The 7,582-nt window shown below is 42.7% G+C and overlaps 1 protein-coding gene across 2 annotated transcripts in view; it reads right to left on the bottom strand.

Moving 5' to 3' along the window:
* Window positions 1-6,361, bottom strand: part of LOC123515956 (alpha-protein kinase 1-like) — a 340,039-nt gene extending 333,678 nt beyond the window's left edge. For both annotated transcript variants that reach the window (XM_045274896.1, XM_045274897.1), the window contains exon 1: window positions 6,180-6,361. The gene's annotated coding sequence lies outside the window, so the exon portion shown is untranslated. The remainder of the gene's footprint in view (window positions 1-6,179) is intronic.
* Window positions 6,362-7,582: the final 1,221 nt, after the last annotated feature.

Raw genomic sequence — 7,582 nt, 5'->3', positions numbered from 1 at the left:
ACACCAAGAGTTAATGTAACAACTAACTACACACACAAAGAGTCAATATCAATACAACACCTAATTACACACACCAATACATACAGATGATGATAATACATTTTAGTCAACCCATAAAATAAGCACAACACAAGGTCACATCTTTCTTCATCTTGTCACCGAAAAAGGCTGGGAGGCGTATACGCAAGAATTAAGAACTACTGCAGAGACCAGACGGGACGAGGTTGGGGTCTGGCGCAGTACAGGGAGGTAGACGGAGGGAGGTATAGCCAGAGGAGGGAGAGGTGATGCGTCATAAGTACAAGAGATGAAGCTCAAAGACGCAGAGCAGAGGAAAAAGGTGAGATGTGGAGACTTGGCAAGAAGAAAGGGAGGGTGTAAAGCAGAGAAAGGGAGAGAGAGCGAGAGAGCAACTTTTGTTCTCAGTCTTCCCTCTACAACTCGCACTGGCCTCGTATGCATATTTAATCATTATTCAAGAGGAAATCACGAGAGGTAACATGGCGAGGCTGCGCAGTGAATCATCTCTTGCGCTCTCCTTTGTTTCTCCTGTCAGCCTCCCTTAGAAACAACTCTCATTCCCTTCACTCTAGAATCGTGAGCCACAATAAAAAGAGAATGATGTGTGATACTGCCTTCATTTAATTAATTGCAATTCAAATTAGTGTGTAGTAAAATTACGTAAAGCTAATTAGTGTAAATGCAATCAAGTTACTTTCTTACTAGCTTACCGATTGAGTGTATGATTTTTTGTTACCTAAGTTTGCGAATATGATTACACACACACACACACACACACACACACACACACACACACACACACACACACACACGAGACAAAATGGAGATAACCAAAACTCTGACACGAGAAAATAATCGAGAAAATCTTTCAAGGAAATACGAAAGCAAATAGCCAGAAAGGCAGTGATTGTGATGCATGTCAGAACTGCCAAGCTTAGCTATGGCAGCGTTCGGCTTATTTGAACTAGATAAAACGGCCGAGTTGAAAGCTACTCCAGAGTAGTTGAATTAATTACATTTCCTTGGCACCCATAAACAACCAACGGATATTCACCTCCTGACAGGCTCTCACACGGCGTCAAGAGGTTTATGAGGCCCCTACTGCAGGATTGATGGGAGGTAGAATATCAGGCTATTAGTGCCAGAAGCTGCTGGGTTCAGGAACATGAAATAGGGATAGTGGATTCTATAGTTTAAAGATAATTATTAATACAGCGAATAAAGGAAATCTCGATCACAAAATGTGGCCCAAGACTCCTTTACTCTGCTCTTCGCTACGTCAGAGAGAATGGTACGGAAGACTTGGCCGTCTGTGTAAGCTCCGCCACACGCATTAGTGGCCAAGGAGTAACCAAAGAGTTGCGCATTGAACTGAACTAAATTACCTTCGGGCTTTCCTCCTCCTTGAGTCAATCAGGTTCCAACTGCGAGGAATAATGTCATAGGTCGTAACTAATATATGAATTTCGACTGTATGAGCGAAAATTATGGGAACGAAGTTTTATTGTGTGCCACATATTTACAAAAATTGTTACTGACAAGACACTAGCGGAGCTAATGGCAATGGACTTCCTTGACAATGCACCTCATCAAAATTTTGTTGTTCATACGTAAGTAGAACTTTCTCTCATATGAAAAACAAAGTGATGACTAGTTTAATATACTTGTAGTAATAGTAGTTGTAATAATAGTAGTAACAACATATACACACAATTTCAAGCACAACTAAACAGATCCCACTTGGAATCAATAAACACCACTCAAAGAAGTAACTATAATTTAGTGCAGGTTACATAATCAGAACCTAATCTCAATAAATTACTTAAAGTAATGGAAATTCAACAGGAAACGCGACTCAAATTCCCTGGAGCACAATTCAACAAACTACAATCTAAACCCAGTCTGTTCCTTCGACCATACATTTGTTATCATAATCACACACAAAACCACATGACTGTCAAGAATCAGGCTAGCACCCTTGTTCTTTCATTCCCCGCACTCAGAAGTATGTCAGGGCTGGGAACACCTTGAAATAACCTCCCCACTGGATATGTTGCGCTTGGTGAAGTTAAAAGTTTTGAATCAACATTGCATTACCAGCTTCCCTCCCTTCCCTCCTGTAGTTGGATAATCAAGAACCTACCAGATCTCTAATTCTCACACACAGTAGGTCAAGGTTACACAGCACCTCGAAACAAACATCCCATCGATCTGTGCCATGATGAAAAAGTTTCTGAACCAAGTCATGCCATGCCGGTTTTTCTCTCTTTTCTCGTATAGTTTGACAAATTAGAATCCTGCTAGCACCTTAGCTTTTTTTTTTTCATCTACCACAGAGAGGACGAGGTCGAGGCTAGGTAACACCTCAAGACAAACACCCCACTGATCTACTACACTATGACAACTTTTCTCCATCCGTTTCTGTAGTTAGATAAATGTTACGGCCCGCCCGTAACATACATGCCACCGTCTCATGAACCCTCCACGTCACCGTCTCATGAAGCCCCGCTACTGTCCCGAAGTTGGATTCACGCGGCCCCATTCGACTCCAGCGGAAGTGTTAAAGCAAGCTCGGCTTTCTGGAAAGTGAAGTCGAGGTCCAGGCCTCAACCAGTGAACACAACGCCTCTTGGGACTACCGTGGGATCAACCATCACCCAGCACTTCACCACTGCGACACCGCATGAGTATCACTTCCCCTCGTCCGTTTTTTCCACATTGCCTCCACATAGGATTAAGATTATTGTTAGGTATTAAGTTGGGGTTCTTTATTGTTGTATTTATTTCTGTGTTATATGTATGTATATGTGTATGTCATTTTCCTGTGTTTCATGTTACATATCTGTGTTTCATGTTTCATGTTATATCTATGTGTGTCAGTTTCATTATGGGTTATTAAAATAACTTTTTAAAGTACCCCCTTTGCATTTCCTCACCAGTTGAACCTGCAGTGTTTTTTTAGTTATTGTTCACCGGCTCCCCGATGCCAATCTTACCCGTTTAACCGGTGAACGTAACATAATCAAGAATCCTGCCAGGAACCCAATTCTCGCTTCCCCAAATGCAGAATTAGGTCAGGGAGAGACAGCAACTCAAGACATAAACATCACACTGATCTGCGCCATGAGAAGGTTCATTAAGAAAACTTGCGCCTTGCCAGATGCTTTTCTTCCCTCCTTCCTTTCTAAAGTTGGATAGTTAACAGTTCTGCTACCCAAGTTCTTTAATCCCTACACACAAAATGAGGCCGGGTTTCGGGAGCACCTCCAGACATTCACCTCGCTGATCTGCTGCGGCATAAGAAGGTTAGGAAAAGTTTTGAATCAACCTCAACCTGACAACTATCCTTCCTTCTTCCCTAACTTCCTGTATTTAGACATCGACCAACACATCCACCCATCCACACACATCTGGCCCTCTTCTTTTTTCCTCACTCGCCCCACCTCCATCCATTCCCGGGGCCAGTGATGCGAAATTCTACCAGTTGTTACTCAATTGTTGAACTAAAGCACGTAACCTCCAGTGGGCGCCGAACACTCAAGACATTAAACATTACGTCATCTATAATCTGCCTGATATTAATTTAAGAGTATGACAATAAGAGGTAAGAACGGATATACAGGAAAAATCAAGAAAAAAAATCTATCAAATTTATTTCAATTCTACGTGTTTCCTGAATAAAGCCAACAACTGGCTTTATAGCAACCAGTAATGGTTAGGTTTATATTAGGTGGACAATCTGAAATTACTGAAAATGTTTGATATGGTAGAAGAGCACCGGGAATGATATGTTGATGAAAACCATGAAGGGAGAAAAAAAAATCTTAATGAAACAGATAAATAACACAGGATGTAAACTCTTACCCTTAGACGCTGACAGACGAGGAAATATTCGTGGCGGCCTGCACCATCTTATCGACAGGACGGGTTATTAGAAAATGTGGTGGAAATGTGTTTTACTAAGCGCAGCAACATGCCTGAATCACCTCCACATCACACTCGCATCACCTCCACCACATACTTGCATCAATATCTCTGCCACACACTCGCATCACCACCATCACATCACCCTATCACTTACATCACACTCACGTCACCACCACATACTCGCATCATTATCTCCATCATATTATACTCGCATCATTATCATTACCACACATGCACATGAACACCGCATTACCACATAATACATGAATCAATTCCACCATATGTACCATCACCACCACCACATCACCTCCACATAACACTCGCGTTACCTCCACATACTCACATCATTATCTCCATCACACATTCTTATCATCACCACTACACATGCACATCACCACCACACTATACTGATTCGCACTCATCACCTCAACCTCATCTCAGACCCCTTACAGTCATAATTTCTGCAAATAAGAACAATATATGGATCCTGTTCTCGGGTACATATTTTGAAGTCAGGGCTAGAAAAGTAATAAGTAAACTGATTAATCAATAATCTTCGGACTGAAAGGCATGAACAAAATGTTGTGAAAGTAGTACGAGGAGAAAAGAATCTCAAATGCATACTAATTCTAACTTTAAGAGTGCTGTAGAATACTTACCATTTATCATTATTAATACATATTACATCAAAGACAACACACTAACTGACAGCACCATGACACACGACGAGCATTGGTTTCACTGAAATTTATATACACAAAGATAACGATAATTGCCAGTAATGGACCCGTTCACAGTTAATAGAAAACCCTTATAGATGATCCCTTGCAGATTACTGAAGTATTGTAGCTTAACTGATGGCATCTTTCACTACTGCTATTTTTTCCGTGCCATTCATTTAAAATGTATTTACTTCATTGGTGTTTGTGAATCGGTGAGACTCCGCCAGGTTATGAAGGTATCCCTCCTGCTGCTTAACGGTGCTGCCGTGCCCATCTGTTTCACTGCCATGCCCACGCTAATTCCGCTGTTGCTGTGTTCAAGGGACGCAGTACAAATTTACTCGCTTCATTTAGGAAATATGTGCTTTGATTATTTCAGCGACATTAACTGCTACTGAATATAATGCAAATTGAAAACGCACATTTTTTGGAGTTCAACTTATTTACAGGCTTGTCTTATGGGTCACTGAGAATTTACAAGTCCTTCCTTTGCCTAATATGGCCTTTTTGTCTCTTATGACATACCAGTACGAAATTTGGTCTAATTTGGTTTTCCCCACCAAACTAATCAAAACAAACCAAACCCAACTTAACCTCAACTTATCCTACCTTCGTCACACTGCACCTACAGCGTCGTTTCTTCTCTACGGATTCTCTAGTGGATACAACACTACAGTCTATACCAACATTTTAAAGTGAAAATCTGTGTCCCATTCTTGTCTTCTGCTGGTGCGTAAAGTATTGTTCACAAAATCGAGCAAAGTTTGGCGAATACTGCCTACGACCAGACAAAATCGTCGGGTACAACCGTAATGTTTACCGCACTGTATTAATCTGATCTAGACATAAACGGAAAGCAACCAGAGAGAATGGTCGACCGGGTGCCAGTAGTGCCAGGCGAGTTGACACAACTAAAACAGGCACTTTACCACGACCAAGTAGCCCGTAAACGGCCAAACTACTGTCTTGTACACAGCTCGATTGTCTGCACGCGGCGCGTGTTGAGTGAAACAAAGTTCCTGCAATCTTTAGTCTTTTACGTTCGCACATCTCAATAAATTGTAAAGAAATCCCAAACGTCGCCTCCATTTTCATTACACACTCCCCCCACGCTGCGACCGCCACTATGACTCCTGCTGGCACGACCACCTCTGACACAACCACCATTACGACCTTCCTCTGACTACATCTGCCTACAAGACCCCCGCGTTCACCATCAGCCTTACTGTCACCACCACCACTACGTATCACTTATCATGGCTGATTCCCACTGTCATCATCTCTACCACAACGCCGCCATGACAGACAGCCAACTACCTCATTATCGCCACCATATTACCTATCACCGCTTGTTTCCCATTATTTCCTCCACCACAAGTACCACTCTTAACGCCTATTTCTCGTGCTTTCATACAACCACCTACATCATGGCAATTCTTTCCTCCTTGCGTAGCATTGGCTGGAATATGATTAGTCAATTAAGCAGTACACGTTAAGGCGCCTACTTACCTCGTAAAGTTGTTAGCCAAGTCACGTGTGCGGCGCCAGTCTTTACGATATTCTTAAAAATGGTTAGCAACGCGTGCGGGTCTAAGTTCTCGGCCACATACTATAACAACAGCAACTACAAACTAACCACGCGCTCAACAGGTACGAGGCATCACGCAGCCAACACACTACACCCACAAAACTTCGTGACCAACTGGGTTTCCCTCCAGGCTCCATGCTCAGGCTCCCAACTCAAACCGTCCTCAGCCCAACATATCGTACACCACACCAATATGTCCATTCTTGTAGCATATAGATATCATTTAGTCTATGTTTCTTTGGTGGAAAGGAATTTTGTATGAGCATAGAATATTGAGTGGTAGAGCTTATGGATGTCTTTAATATATTTCATAAGAGTAAGTAGATGCTTCAAGACGGTGCGTCGGTGCGCCTCTTGAACCCGCGAGTCTGAGGGCCAAGCGTTGTTACCTGCACCTCGCGGCGTGAGATGGATGAGCACTATAGAACACACACACACACACACACACACACACACACACACTGGATCCAATGAGCTCAAAACATTTTCAGAGAAGGTATCAGATGAAGATCACAAGTTTTTAATGAGATCCTTACGACCACACACACCGTTCGGCTCACAACCGAGAGGGTCCGGGTTCGAGTCCTGGGAAGTGGCGAGGCAAAAGGGCAAACCTCTTAATGTGTAGCCCCTGTTCACCTAGCAGTAAATAGGTACGGGATGTAACTTGAGGGGTTGTGGCCTCGTTTTCCCGGTGTGTGGAGTGTGTAGTGGTCTCAGTTCTACCCGAAGATCGGGCTGTGAGCTCTGAGCTCACTCCGTAATAGGAAAGGCTGGCTGAGTGACCAACAGATGACCGAGGTGAATTACACACACACACACACACACACACACACACACACACACACACCTCGCATGAACGAATCTGAGAACTCACTATTTCTCTTACAGCCACAATAAGTGTAGCACGGTGCTAAACATCATACATAAGGACTTTCCGGACTAACACCATCATGGTGAAGCATCACAAACAGACATCATTGTCGGGCGTCGGTCAATGGTCAATGCAATATCATCAAAGCAGCGTCAAGCACTGCCGCTGATGTTGTCACTCACAAGTCGTCATTGTCTTGCTACTAATTTTTCATGGGTAATGGTGTCATGTTCAAAAAGGTACTGGAATGAGGTTTTACCAAGTTCGGTAAAGCAGTTAATAGCACCAGACTACACACTACTGTAGCATGAGTAGCTGTTATCAACACATAGCCAGTGTATCACTGTTTTCTCTTACTGATTTTTTTTTTTTTTTTACCATTACCATATTTTATCCTTTTTTTTTTTTTTTGAGTGGGCAGTGGGAATAGAACGAAATCAACCGTCAAAG

Source organism: Portunus trituberculatus, chromosome 40 (genome assembly GCF_017591435.1).
Source record: "Portunus trituberculatus isolate SZX2019 chromosome 40, ASM1759143v1, whole genome shotgun sequence".
Taxonomy (NCBI): Eukaryota; Metazoa; Arthropoda; class Malacostraca; order Decapoda; family Portunidae; genus Portunus; species Portunus trituberculatus.
Note: the sequence above shows the minus strand (reverse complement) of the source record. Positions and strands in the feature narration are given on the sequence as shown.